Source organism: Triticum dicoccoides, chromosome 7A (assembly GCF_002162155.2).
Source record: "Triticum dicoccoides isolate Atlit2015 ecotype Zavitan chromosome 7A, WEW_v2.0, whole genome shotgun sequence".
NCBI classification, from domain to species: domain Eukaryota; kingdom Viridiplantae; phylum Streptophyta; class Magnoliopsida; order Poales; family Poaceae; genus Triticum; species Triticum dicoccoides.
In genome coordinates, this window is record NC_041392.1 from 65993315 (window position 1) to 66006641 (window position 13327).

The 13327-nt window shown below is 43.5% G+C and overlaps 1 long non-coding RNA gene and 1 pseudogene across 4 annotated transcripts; one reads left to right on the forward strand and one right to left on the reverse strand.

Moving 5' to 3' along the window:
• The first annotated feature begins 1868 nt into the window (after positions 1-1868).
• LOC119333106 lies at positions 1869-3142 on the forward strand (annotated as a pseudogene).
• Positions 3143-5428: 2286 nt separating this feature from the next.
• Positions 5429-10596, reverse strand: LOC119330540. Of its 4 annotated transcripts, none has more exons than XR_005160154.1 (9): positions 10219-10596; positions 9953-10067; positions 9263-9326; positions 9049-9136; positions 8524-8641; positions 8020-8245; positions 7271-7425; positions 7033-7112; positions 5429-5848 (listed from the first exon to the last, which is right to left on the reverse strand). It is a non-coding gene; the product is annotated as an uncharacterized LOC119330540 (long non-coding RNA). The 4 variants fall into 4 exon arrangements; XR_005160152.1 differs by having other exon boundaries at positions 8020-8155; positions 9049-9142; XR_005160153.1 differs by having other exon boundaries at positions 7271-7353; positions 9049-9142.
• Positions 10597-13327: the final 2731 nt, after the last annotated feature.

Here is a 13327-nt window from a genome sequence, read left to right on the forward strand (position 1 = left end):
TATCATTTCTTTCTGCTCCTCATTGGGTTCGACACTCTTACTTATCGAAAGGACTACGATAGAACCCCTATACTTGTGGGTCATCAGTCCACAAGGTCCAATATGGTCAACAAAACTTTAAGCAATTATTCCATTGTCAACAAGTCAAAGGAGAATACAAAATAAAGGGCTAGTCAACAATCAAGGCAAGAAGCAAAAGAAACTAAAGTCTAAATGGGGCCCAACTCGCCAAAGACCCATTAACGCATGGATGAACGGAAGCAATGCACCGTGACTATCGACGCACTCACCTTTGATTAGTCTTCGTGGGCCTAAACTTACCATAGTACACCTCCTACCTACCACCACCATGGGTAGCCGAATAAGTAAATTTACCAGTTCCAGTATGTAGCGGTGAAGAATCAACCGTCCACGCAACTCTAGGGATTCGTGCAACTATTTCTGGTATAGAACATGTGAATGGAATACAAAGATAATACATGTGGGGCCTCTGCATGTCTTTTCAACTTTTGTCAGGAGAGAGAGAGAATGTATGGAGAGAAGCACAACATTGCACCATTGCATGCATGTTAAAATATTCTATCTCCCCCCATCAAAATACTTCCATTTAATTTCATTGAGAATTTTTCAACAATGTATATCTTTGGAATGAGAACCCGTTTTTGGAAGAAAAAAATATTTTTTAAATCATAGCAAGAATATCTTTAGAATATGATCAGTTATGGATACATTTGAACTAGTTTTAATTTTACTGATTTCAAAAAACAAATTTGACTCAATTCAAAACATAGATTTCACTCATATCAAAAAATGATTTCACATATTTAAAAAATAATAGTTCACTCCTTTCAAAAAAAATCATGTAATTCAAGTAACAGATTTTAGGGATTTAGAAAAACAGATTTCACTCATTTTTAAGAAGTGATTTCCAAAAACCAAGTTCACTCATTTCAATTAACTGATTTCACTTTACTCAAAAACATAGTTTCACTCATTTTAGAAAATGTATTTCATTATTTTATAAAACGGATATCACTCATTTCAGAAAATAATTTTCACTCATTTCAATGAAAAGTTGTGTTTCAATTATATTCAAAATCCAATTTGACTCAGTTCCAAAAACTGATTTCCTTGAAATTTCAATAAGTTGAGTGAAATAAGGTTAACATGTTGACAAATATGAGTTTCACATTTTGTAGATAACAAGTTTTGCATCTTTTCACACACCAGAATAAACGAACTTGAAAAATACATTGAAATATGTTTCATAAAAAACATAATTTCACTCATTTTAAAAACAGATTTCACTCATTTGAAAAAAACATATCTCACGCATTCTAAAAAACTGAATTTACTCATTTAAGAAAATACTTTCAGTCATTGGGAAAACAATATTTCACTCATGAAAAACCCATTTTTTTTCTTATTTCAAATGATCTCGCCCATTTCAATGAAAAGTTACGTTATAATTACTCCCTCCGTCCGGAAAAGCTTGTCCCAAGTTTGTACTCCCTCCTTTCATCTATATAGGGCCTAATGCATTTTTTAAGACCGCTTTTGACTTTTGACAAGATTAATAGTATATGACATGCACAATGTGAAAATTATATTATTGAAAGCTCCTTTCACACACGAATTTAACGATGTGCTTTATGTAAGTTGCATGTCATATATTATTGCCCTAGTATTTGATCAAAGTTAGCCTCGAAAAACGTATTAGACCATATATAAATGGAAGGAGAGAGTATCTTAAATAGATGTATCTAGCACTAACTTGATGCTAAATACATTGACCAGATGTCACTGTGCTAGGTAACTTTAAAGGCACACAGGACAACATCTTTCGAATTATAAGTGTGAACAATCACAGCATAATGAGCATCGCAGTGACCAACTCATCGCCGGTGGTGGTCGTGGCCCCGTCGGAGCTGAGGACGGCGACCGGCGGCGTGATCAACCTCTCCTCCTTCGACAAGTGCTTCGCCCCCATTCCGGTCCAGCTGCTCCTCGTCTTCGACCAGCCAATCGACGACCCGTGGAGACCATCAGGAAGGCCCTCTCGCAGGCACTGGTGCACTATCACCCAATGGCCGGCCGCCTCGTCGCCGGAGCCGACGGGGAGCCGATCCACATCTCGTGCACGGGCGAGGGCGTGCCGTTCGTGGGAGCGTGTGCTAGCTGTGCCCTGGACCAAGTCGCGACGTGGCCGCTGCTCTTCGGGGACCTCGCCGTCCGCTACCCTGCCGCGTACTGCCGCCCCAGCGACGCCTTGCTGCTGGTGCAGGTGACCGAGTTCGCCTGCGGTGGGTTCGTCGTCGGGGTGACGTGGAACCACGTCGCGGCCGACGACACCGGGATGGCGCAGTTCCCGCAGGCCGTCGGCGAGCTCGCCCGTGGGATGCCAGCGCCGTCCGTCGTCCCGGCCAGATCCGAAGCGGACAGCTCCCTCCCGCGCCTCCCGCCGCCGATGGTCGCCGCAGTGCGGTCCGGGATGCGCATCAGAATGGAGGAAATGGCGAGCCTCGACGTCAACGTCCCATGGAGCTTGATCAACCGCATCAAAGCAGAGTGCGGCAGCGACTGCACGGTGTTCGACGCCATTGTCGCGCTTATCTGGCAGTGCCGCACCCGCGCGGTCATCTCCGACCCCTACGCGCCCGCGCCCCTCGTCTTCACGAGCAACATTCGAGGGCTCGTGGGGGGCAAGCGCGGCTACTACGGCAACTGCCTGATGGGGCAGACGGTCCAAGCGAGGAGCGGCGCGGTGGCGAGCGGCGACGTCAAGGACCTGGTAAAGCTCATCAGGTTTGCCAAGGAGGACATACTCATGAACGGCGGTGGGGGCGCCGATGGTGGTGGGGATCATCGGCGGCAGCAGCAGACGCCCCCGCCGAGCTACTCCAAGTACAACACGCTGGCTGTGACGAGCTGGAGGAACATTGGGTTCGACGCGGTGGACTTCGGGCGTGAGAGTCCAGCGCGGGTGATGCCACCGATGTGCAAGCCGGAGCAGACGGCGGTGAACCTCTGCATTTTGTGTCCGCCGTGCAAGGGGAAGGACGGTGTCAAAGTCGTGTCCCAGTGCGTCAAGCCGGAGCACGCCGATGTCTTCGTTCAGGAGTTGGCCGCCCCGGGTATATAGTGGTGGTATACATGCAACCGTACCGTACGTACTCCCTCCGTTCCTAAATAATTGCCTTTCTAGCCATCTCAAATGGACTACAACATATCCATGCAAAAAAAAATGGACTACAACATACGGATGTATGTAGACATGTTTTAGAGCGTCGATTTACTCATTTTGCTCCGTATGTAGTCATTTGTTGAAATCTTTAGAAAGACAATTATTTAGGAACGGAGGGAGTACATCGGAGCACGTATGCAGATGCACCCATGCATACAATGATGATCGATGCACGCAGGCACGCAGAATAAATCTCGTGAATAAAAACGATTCTTCCACTTCCTTTTTGCAAGAACAGAACTTTCATTGGCGAAGCACAGTGATTACTCAACTATGCTGGCTATCTCCATAGCGAGCGACCCATAGAGGCGAGAGTATGTCTCGCCAATTCACGTGCCTACTAAACTTTTTTTTCAAAAAAACTTCCGATCTATTCATCAAACATCATGGCATTGCAAAAACACCACAAATAATAAAAATTACATCCAAATTCGTAGACTATCTAGCGACAACTACAATCGCTGAAGCAAGTCGAAGGTGCGCCACTGTCATCGCCCCTACCTCATTGGAGCCGGGCAAATCTTATTGTACTAGACAGTCCGAAAGTCGTCGTGCTAAGACCCCATAAGACCAGTGCACCAGAACAACAACCGCCATCTATGAAGAGGAACATAGATCGAAAAGATCTAACCTGTAGACTGATACATCCATTTTACATCATGTTTTTCTACTGTTATTTATGATGTTTTTATGCATAATAATGATTTTTGGAGGAATTTTAATGTCTTTTCTCTCATAATTTGCAAGGTACACACAAAGAGGGAAAATTCCGGCAGCTGGAAATCTGGACCTGGAAAAGCTACGTTAAGCTACGTACACTGCACAACTCAAAACAAGCTGAAACTTCATGAAGAATTTTTATGGAATATATGAAGAATGTTGAAGCAAATAAGTACCAGAGGGGGGCCACCAGGTGGGCACAACCCACGTGGGCGCGCCAGGGAGCCCGGGCACGCCCTGGTGGGTTGTGCTCACCCAGGCCCACCTCCGGTGCTCATCTTCTGGTATATAAGTCATTTTGAAGTAGAAAAAAATAAGGAGATGACTTTCGGGACGGAGCGCCGCCGTCTCAAGGCGGAACTTGGGCAGGAGCAGTTTTACCCTCCGGCGGAGCGATTCCGCCGGGAACTTCTCTCTCGGAGGGGGAAATCATCGTCCTCATCATCACCAACAACTCTCCCTTCTTGGGGAGGGCAATCTCCATCAACATCTTCAACAGCACCATCTCATCTCAAACCCTAGTTCATTTCTTGTGTTCAATCTTGTTACGGAACTATAGATTGATGCTTCTGGGTGACTAGTAGTGTTGATTATATCTTGTAGTTGATTACTATATGGTTTATTTGGTGAAAGATTATATGTTCAGATCCATTATGCTATTTAATACCCCTCTAATCTTGAGTATCATTTGTGAGTAGTTACTTTTGTTCTTGAGGTCACGAGAGAAACCATGTCGCAAGTAATCATGTAAACTTGATATGTGCTCAATATTTTGATAGTATGTATGTTGTGATTCCCTTAGTGGTGTCACGTGAACGTCGACTGCATAACACTTCACCATATTTGGGCCTAAATGAATGCATTGTGGAGTAGCAATTAGATGATGGGTTGCGAGAGTGACAGAAGCTTAAACTCCGGTTTATGCGCTATTCTGCAAGGGACCAATTGGATCCGAAAGTTTAATGCTATGACTAGAATTTATTCTTAATACTTTTCTCGTAGTTGCGGATGCTTGCGGGAAGGCGGAACTGGGCCTAGGGCAGTTGGGGCTACAGTCCCAGGCATGGCCCAACTAACACCTATAACCAGAGTAATTGTTTTTTGAATTTTAGACATATAGGAAGCCCAGCCCCAAGCATGCCGTACAGGCCCTGCCCCATGTGTGCAGCCCAACGAGCTCTCCAGCTCACGTACATAGGCTACATGCCTAAAAAAACGTACACATGCTAAAAAACGATTTTGTAGAATCGCTGGATCTCGTCCGCACAGAAAACCGTAGCTCGAAGCGTAGACGCCACTTACTTTCAACCCTCATCAACTAGATGGAAAGTGCGGCTTGCCACACCCCACACCCCTGCCGGGTGCGGTCATATCCAACCCAGCGACCATCCAACACAGTAGGTTACGCTTCAAATCTGATAGATTGACATCATACCAAAAGCAATGAAGAATTGCAGCACATAATAACTAATTTACAATGCAGTGACATTATATCCAACTTGGTAGAACGTGATTCATATTCGATTCAGGTTGTTACATGAATAGCAAAGCACGATGGTAGCACCACCCAGTCCACTACTGGTTACACAATATATATTCCACTGATTGAAGGAAATATAGTCCATTCATTCCATCATTAGAATTTCTCAAAGATATAGGAGGAACTAAGCACTAATAACAGTAATGGTTTGGTTAATTACATCACTTTGAGCATGTCATAGAAATGATGTCGGTGATGATGTAGTATATGCGGCTACACATCAAGTATATTTGTTGTTGAGTTGTCGAGGTGCTCACAACCCAACTAAAAATGATGTCGTGAGTTGGGGCTTGGACCATCAATGTGGTTATGGTGATGCTGTCCACAGCGCTGCCATGAAGTACCTGATCGACAAAATAAAAAGAACCAGTTCCTTGGATTAGGATAGAAACATGAGCACAAGAAAAAATAGAACTTAATAAGTATCTGATCATAATTTCAAAACCATCATCATCCCTAGAAGTAGAAAAGGTCGGAGAGGTCACCTATGTATAAAAATTTGGCAAGTTAAAGGTTTCAGGCCTAAATAAGCATAACCTAATCGTTGATATTTCGAAAAAAATTGCATCTTACGTTAATTAAACATCATAGTAAAGCAAAAGGTCACATATGACACAGTCTGATGTATGGAAATCATGTAAGAATCACTACAGAGTACTTCACAGCAGAAAGTGGTGGCATCACGGATTCAAAAAAGAGCACATTTTCTTAGTCCAAATGAATCCATTGGTGAGATAGGAAGAAAGCAGAGGAGCATTGCATCTAGGAGACAGTGCTAACAACCCAGTGAAATAAATCATGTTTAATGCACAAGCAGTATTTGGTTCGGCTGCAATCTACTCGTATGATTTCTGTACTATTCTCATGTTACCCAAAGAAAGAGGGGGAGGGATTAGAAGAAACTCAAGTCGTGCTGTCTCCGGTATGCAGAGAGAGAGAGAGAGAGCAGCCTGAGCTGAGGGCGCAGGTCGCCTACGTGACGGAAGATGAGCAAGGGAAGATGGAGGGAGCCGCCGCCGTCGGGGCTCCGGCAGGACTGGATGGAGGGGAGGGCAACGAAGGAGTAGGAGAGTTACCTATCAAGTGCTTTCTCTGAATAAAAACCACTATTGTGTTTTCTGCATCATATTGTACGGCACTGAACCAAACAACTGGAATTAACAATGTAATGAGCCATTGCCCTTTTAGTAAGGTAAATATCATCCCTATGACCAATAGCAGGCACCAAAGTAAACATCTATGAAGGACTGTACACACACTAAGAAAGGCACTAAGAAATTGCTAATACAAAAACCAAAATACTGATCCGACCTCGATCTCTCATTACAATTGCAGCACACATTTGACAATATATTTCTACCAAGGATTATCTTTGTTTTACATAATAAAGTAATTCTAAACTTGGAATGTGTCGATACATCACCATCTATTTTTGTTATGCCAGTACAACGGTTCTGAATCCATTCGACAACAAACAATACCTAAAATGCATCAAACCTAAGTAAAATAAATGGGGGAGGGGTGCTACCTGAACACCGAGGAAACCTGCAGCAAACCGAACCACTGCCGGCTGGAAAGGTGAGGCAGAATCAACACCAAGATCTGTACCTGCAAAAGAAATTAGGCAGCACACAAACAATAAATCAAGTTTTGATCCCCTGTCACGTGCTAAAACTTTCTAAGATAGTAGGAACATCTATTTATTGGTGCACCAAATCACTACTAAAAAATCCTGAATAACCGATGGTTCAACCATGTGCAAGTACCTAAGAGTAGGCTGCTTTATCATGGAAGGAGGCATTTCACTGGTAGACATGGCAGGAGCAGCCTGATTTTAGTCGAAGAACACCTGAGATAGGACACGGTAACAACAATAAAAGAGGGAACAAATTAGCCGCAGCGTACTTGTACTTCCATACACCTACAAAAAGAACACATGAATAAGGTCCGGGAACTATACTCTAAATAATTCTATAGCTGCACGAAAACTTCCAGGAGAAAATTTTGAACCCAAGCACAATGCAAGCAGCAGGACTACTGTGGGGAGTTTGGGCTGTCAAGTGGGGAGCTAGCAAGAAGTGTACGCATCTAGATAAGCCCGGTGGCGAACGGGATACAGTCAAACACCATAAATGATAAAATGGGTACTGTGATAAACCTACACATCCACTACAAAAATGACAGCAAAGCTAGATAAATCTGTGCATAAACTGATAATGCTTGACATAGTAAGAGATACATGTGTAGCCTGACAGTATATACAGCAGGGCTCACAGAATATTGAAATTACAAATGAATTGTTAATTTTAGCCTTTTAATTGGAAATATTGAAAGAAAGAAAATCTCCAAAGACACCCTTTTCGGCAGTGTTCACATGCATAGAATAACAAAAATAACAATATTAACAGTCTATAGATACTGCACTAACCAACAATACTCCAATTAAGCTAATAATGTATCTGTTTGACCAGATCATGAAGCAGAGAATAAAAGAATTGTATGCACTAATGTATACCTCTAATTAACCACTACATGGCACTTATACATTTCTGCATAAATCATGCATCCATCCGCGACTTCAAATGAACCTTAATTGCTATAGTATCTAAATAGCTTCAATATCATTGAAACAATATCTTCCATCACTTGAACTGCCCAAAGGTGAAAGCCATTTATTTCAGGATAAAAAGGAGTATGAATCGACGAAATCATCATAATAATCCAGTTCACTTGGGACATACCTGCAGTTTCAGAGAACAATGAAGCAGTCAAATATAAATAACAAATCTCAAATTACTGAAACATCAGTTTCACATGATAATCCAGTGAATCTAGGTATATAGATAGTACAAGTAAACTGAAAAATATATCTCAAAAAGAAACAAGCTCACCAGATCTGGGGCATCAATGTACAAATAAACTGAAGAATATATGTTAAAAGAAACTGAAGAATATATCTCAAAATAGAAAAGGAAGGTAATAAAGAGAAATTTCTCTGGACATATTTTCATGTACTCACCTCTCCTTCATCAAGTCCTACATCAGCACGCAATCGCTTCCTAGAATTAATAACTTTCCTGTAAATGATGAGGCACCCACTACGCAGAGCGACCTGAATATCCCATCTTGATAGATACCTGCAATAGAAGAGTTCCGACTTGTTATGTACGAGACAGGGATATCATATTGTAATGCACTGCATCCATTTACAACCCCGCTAGTTCAGTGTGGCGACTGGTGAGGCCAACAATAACACTGCTGCTACAAGCTGAAACCATGTCCTGAATTTCATATATCAACTGACACATCTTTCAAAAGTTATAAAACATGTTGATCACCCTTTATATTTGATTTTTTTGTCAGTTTCTTTTTACTTATTTAGTTACACTTTGCTCAACTTCATACAATAACCATGGTAGGTTGCACCGATTATCCCAAAAAAGACACGGTTATGTAGCGGTGCTCTGGACTCTGGAGATTTCTACCAAGATTGAAGACAATATATCAGCAATTTGGCATAGTTTAGGAGCATATAGAGTATTACATAGGGAATCTGCTGCTACAAAAGCCAACATCTTAGCCTCCAGGACATGGGCAACCACCTTGCCTGCACTGAAGTGCCCAACGCTTCTCTGCACCTGCACCACCATGGATCGCACCAAGAAATCAGTGACATAGCACAAGCTTTTCAGACCGTACAAGTACCAGATGGTGCTGCAGCTCAATGCTCGTCGAATTGGGTGGAGTTTGTAGGATACCTTCTTCTTGACAGGGAAGCCTCCGCCCAATTCGAGACAGCGGCACAAATTCACACAGCAGCACCTGCACATGACCGCATCCAGGCATCAGATCCAAAAAATCACCTTTATCTCTCACCAGATCCACCTACTTATCCAACAACACCAGTCTAAAGGGGCACACCAAAGCACCAAAGCATCTCCAGCGGTACTCCTAACTATCATATGACTACTCATCCAACAACATCAATCAAAAGGGGCACACCAAAGCATCTCTAGAGTTACTCCTAATTATCGTATGACCTCAAGACTATACCTCTCCTTGACAACAAATGCATACTTCAGAAAAAATGCTTCTAGATCTAAAGCTCCCCTGGACAGCAAACTAACAAAATAAGATAGCTCCAAAGAGCCCCTTCCTTGGAACCTAGCTAGAGCAGTAAAGAAATAAGAATCAACAACTCCTGTACAAAAACATAGCCTTCCTGCATGCAAAAAGGAACAAACCCACCAGGGTTCCTACCAATGTCCAGCCAAGAATAAAAGGCATATGTCCACACCCCACTAAAAACAAGCACAAATTCTTTTGTCCCTTACCAGAATCAAGACAAAAAAGAAAAGAGTACAAAAAACACATGGCCATACATGTATACATCCAACCTAGAATTAATAGAAGAATAGTGAAAATAAGGAGGAGGAGAAGGGTTGAACCACTGATCCGTGAAGGCCAGATAGAAGGATGCACTGGTGACAATGGAAGATATCTTCAGCAAATGGAATCCACTACAGGTTGAGTAACAACTGGAATTTGATACATGAGCACTTCCTGCAAAATTGAAGAACAACACACATGAGAAGACAAAAGTAAAGCCAGATCTGCCTCTCCATGAACACCAAAAGAAATCCATCTGGTTTTCTATTCCACGCCCAAGCGACCTGAAATCTCTAGCTTTAGGAGGAGAAGGGGGGAGAGGGACCTGTAGGTCTAGTAGGCGCGGTAGGAGGGTGATGCAGTGCAGGAGGGCCCGGACGGTGTCGGAGAGGACCAACCAGCGGCGCAGGTGCAGCGCCGGCGTCCATGATGCTAGGTTTATCCCGGGCTCGAGCTCGCCACGGCCGCTGGCGCGCTCACCAACGTGTCCACGCGCCCGAGCTAGCTCGAGATCCATCGCGCTCACCATCGAGCCGCCGCGCCTGGACCCGGCCCGCCCCTCGACCCTGAGCTTGGATGGGCAGGGCGAGGGGGGCGCGGGAGGGGAGAGGAGGCGGCGTCGAGGTGGGAGGAGCGGGGCGCGGGGGAGGAGAGGAGGCGGCGGCGAGCGAGACGGCCGGGCGGGCGAGCGGCTGGGAAGGGGAGAGGAAAGGAGGCGGCTAGGGTTCTACGGGAGCTGATAAAAGTTTATACCCAAAAGTGAAAGGACTAAAACGCCCTTGGGGGGCACCGATTTTACACGACGCGGACGGCCAGGGTCGCTGCGGGCTCGATTGGACGGCCCGGATCGGTCCACCCGAAGATCCGACGGCCAAAACGCGCTCGGAAAAACGATCCGACGGCTGAGAGGGCACATGGCCTGAGATTGCTTCATTTTTCTTGAGACTCTAACAAGGGGATTTCAAGGGGCGGAACTGACCTGCACGGCTGTGCCCAGGGTGCTTGGCGCTCGGATCATCTTATCACAGAGCAGCCCCTACTGCGCCTAAACAATCTACTTGGCCGGCTCTTATCTGCTCCCGGCCTCCCACTACTAATGTGGATGTATGATAGGTAATTTCTACCTATATCAACTGACATTTCCCCTAATTCCTCTTAATCAGCAGAAATCAATTATTTGGTGATTTTCAATTGTATAATTTCAATCAATTTTATTTTATCTGATAAACCGAAATCAATTATTAGACGAAATCACACAATGAGGAAACAAAAGGGCCTACTAGCTACCTGGTGCATTTCATGATAATGATATATTGTGTTCTAAAAAAACTGAACAATTGATTTGGCCCATGTCTAGTCTCTTGATTTTGGACACTAAGGGCATGTTCGGTAGCTCGCCAGCTCCCAGCTTCCGCGTATCCACGAGCGGAGCTGGCCCGAACGGCCCGGCGCCAGGAAGCTGGCTTCCTGGATCGAACCAGCATCCACGTACAAAAACTGGGAGCTTGTGTTTCGTCGATCCCAGAAATCGAAAAGAGTTGGAGTTCCAACTATTTACGGCGAGCTGCCACCGCGAAGTGGAAGAAAACGTTTCGTCAAGCGAAGAAAAGACCGGAGCGACTCCCTTCCCTCCCTACAAGCCAGAAACGAGATTAATGGGCTAGCCAGCTCCAACTTGGGCCAAGTTTGGCATGTCCTCAACTCCCAATAGGCCAGAATCAACTGAAAAAGGCTGCCAGCCCATACGTTGCGAGAGAAAACTGGAGCTGGCACACCGAACGGTTTTCTGATCATTAGCTTTCATTTCGGAAGCTGGCATACAAAACGGGAAGCTGGATTTCAGGAATTTCAGGAGTTGGGAAGCTGCCGAACAGGCCCTAAATTTTATCTTTACAACTCTAGGTACCTCAACTACTGCAAATGAAGAAATGGTGATCTCATATGAAGCAAGTCATCAATAATTTGATATTAGCTTTTACAACAATGCACTTTGTTAGACTGTTTATATTTTTTTGTCAATTTTTCTCTCGTGTTAATAATGAAGTTTATATTTCCTTTGAATTGTTAATATCAAGTGTACTTATGACGTGCATTGGTACATGTGGTATAATAATCTTAGGTGTTTTTGTATAGCCGCTTAGTTTCAGCCCTGGGCTTTGAGAGATCCTGGCTCCGCCTCTGTGCGGGAGGGTTAATCATAAGTAGAAGGTTTGGTCAAGTAAGAAGAACACCTAAGCACCGGTCCACCCACATATTAAATTACCAAAGTATCGAACACAAATCAAACCAACATGGTGAAAGTGACTAGATGAAAATCCCGTGTACCCTCAAGAACGTTTTGCTTATCATAAGAGACAATTTTGGCCTGTCATTTGCCTTAAAAGGATTGGGCTACCTTGCTGCATTTTTGCTACTATTATTGTTACTTACTCGTTACAGATTATCTTACTATCAAACTACTCTATTACTTATAATTTCAGCACTTGCAGACATTACATTGCTGAAAACCACTTGTCATTTCCTTCTGCTCCTCGTTGGGTTCGACACTCTTACTTATTGAAAAGAGCTACAATTGATCCCCTATACTTATGGGTCATCAAGGCTATTTTCTGGCGCCGTTGCCGGGGAGTGGAGCCCCTTTGGTAAGTGGAATTTGGTAAGGAAATATTTATCTAGTATGCTGAAATTTATTGTTACTTGTTACTATGGAAAACAATTATTTGAGGGGTTTGTTCGGGGTATCTTCACCTCGACCGGAACCACGATTAGCTACCCCTCAACCTACTACACCTATTGAAAATATTTAATATGAAATTCCTTCGGGTATGGTAGAACAACTGCTAATAATCCTTATGCAGGAGACGGAACCTAACATCCTGATATGAACTTGATATATGTAGAACAAATTTGTGGATTGTTCAGGCTTACAGGTTTACCCGGAGATGAAGTTATGAAGAAGGTTTTCTCTTTATCTTTGAAGGGAAAAGCATTGACATGATATAGCCTATGCGATAATATTTGATCCTAGAATTGGATTTGACTGAAAATGGAGTTCCATCAAAAAAATATCCATGCATATAGTTCATCGTGATCGAAATTATATATATAGTTTTTGGCCTCGTGAAGAAGAAGATATCACTCTAGCTTGAGGGGAGGCTTAAGTCAATGTTATATTCATGCCACAATCATGAGCTCTCAAGAGAAATTATTATCCAAAAAAATTATACTCGGCTTTCTCATAATGATCAAACCATGCTTGATACTTCTTGTGATGATTCTTTTATGAAGAAGACTATTGAATACCGGTGGGATCTTTTGGAAAGAATTAAACGCAACTCTGAAGATTGAGAACTCGGCGAAGGTAAAGAGTCAGGTATTAAACTTAAGTATGATTGTGTTAAATCTTTTATAAATACCGGTGCTTTTCAATAATT